Raw genomic sequence first — 1,950 nt, 5'->3', positions numbered from 1 at the left:
CGAAAACATTGGTGAATGCCACAAATTCTCCTAAATCACTCGTACGCACAACTTAAGAACAAATCTGTGTGTACGAACGGTTCTTGCATGAGGCCCAATGCTCTAGTTAAGGTCATAAAAACATTTTTTCTGCTCACATAAGATTTAGTAAAACATACCTGCCCCAACATGTAGCACTTACTGATTTAAAATTCAAGTCAATGCTCAAGTTAAGGAAGGACAAATGACATGAAATTGTTATTTCTAATCTGTCTGGAGTCCAGAAAGTAAACTAAAGCATCCAACAAGCTTGGGTTCATCATGTTTTCTGAGTCCTGAGGACAGCAAAACTACCCCAACAATCAGCACTTACTGTATTCAYGAATCATGTCAGTGCTTGTGTTAGAGTAATATTGCTGACTTTTGTTTTTGAAGTATCTTATTACCAATATGGCTTTGATGATCAGCGCAGTTCTTGTCTGTTGTCATCACCCCAACGTGTAGCACTTGCTTAATTCAAAATTTGTCAGTGCTCAAATTAGGGTAATGGAATGGACAAACAATCTCCAGTGGAACACGAATTTTTATAGGCTAAACCAAAAATCAGAAAGGAAATTGTTAGAACATCTTTGTCGCGCAGACAACACATGGTTGCCCTAACATTTAGCACTTAAGCTTGCAGTATGGTCACTCCGCTGTTGACTGGTTGACGTGCCGTCACGTGGTTGTTCGGCATTAGTTTTCACACATACTTTTCATAGTTCCTGAGACACCCCGAGCCGAGCTGCTGGGAAACCCCTCCCGCTCCAGCATACGTCACTGCATGTGATTCCTTCCCCGCGGAGTGCAATGCAGAAAAAAAAAGTCTGAGGCTCTTCACTCYACGTTGTTTATCCACAAACTGGTCCCGGATTAAGCTCCAAAAATGTTTATCAGTCAGATTCAACCGTGAAAAATGTCTGTTTTATCCCCTTTTATGAGTTTTTGGCCATCTTTAAATCGCTGCTTCCTTGTACAACAGTCGGCTCTGGAAGCGATTTTTTTTCTTCTTTTTTGAAGTGAGTGGTTGAAGCAAATGCAGCATCTGAGCGCATTCAGCACAAACAAAACTCTCACGAACTGCTGACGAATCACACCATACAGTTCGTATGTGTTCTTATGTGGAGGGGGGTGAAAAGTTCGACCCGTGGGTTGCGACAAGAAATGCCGACAATGCTAACAGATGTGATGCAATTTTCGTCATGAAACTGCGACAGTTTGGCACAATTTCGGCAGTTCGACAGCAGCATGCAGGAGGCTTTACTGGCATCAGCAGTCCAGTCACTGCTTCTTTTTGGGAGAACCTTTTCTACCAAATCACACAAGTAACAACGTRGATTAACTCACAACCAAGACAACCTCAAAGAGAAGCACTTGTGATATCAAGAAGCACCAGTGTTTCTGTTTGAGGTGATCTGCATGTGATACACTTATCTGACAGTGAAAATACCCACTCTGATACTGGTCAAGAAGAACCTTGTAATGGAAGTACCTCAACAAGTCATTGTTCAAGATTGAACAGTAAACAGATGTCCATTGTGCTCTTTTCTCTGAACAAGTCAAGAAGCATTGCTCTTCTGCTATTCTGTTTTCATCTGTAGGAACAAAGTGTCCTTTCTGAACAAGTTTGCCCAGCTTATATGGCAAATGGAACAAATGCCAATGAGCTCCTCCTTCCTTTTTTTTTCAGCACAGTATATAGTATTCATAACACACTGAGACACATTTTGACACACAATTGAGACACAGCCAATTAGTTTTTACTGTAGACAGAAACCAGTGTCATTGTCTTTGTTAGCATTCTACAGTTGACCAATGCAAAAAAAAAAAAAAAAACATCATAAAAACATCAAAAAGAAAAAAATTGTGTAGGTCTTCTGGACGGGTTCTTCTCTAATGAAACGTTTCGTCTCTTCTCCAAGAGACTTCTTC

Source organism: Austrofundulus limnaeus, unplaced genomic scaffold (assembly GCF_001266775.1).
Source record: "Austrofundulus limnaeus strain Quisiro unplaced genomic scaffold, Austrofundulus_limnaeus-1.0 Scaffold54, whole genome shotgun sequence".
Lineage (NCBI taxonomy): Eukaryota > Metazoa > Chordata > Actinopteri > Cyprinodontiformes > Rivulidae > Austrofundulus > Austrofundulus limnaeus.
This window is presented reverse-complemented; position numbering follows the sequence as displayed.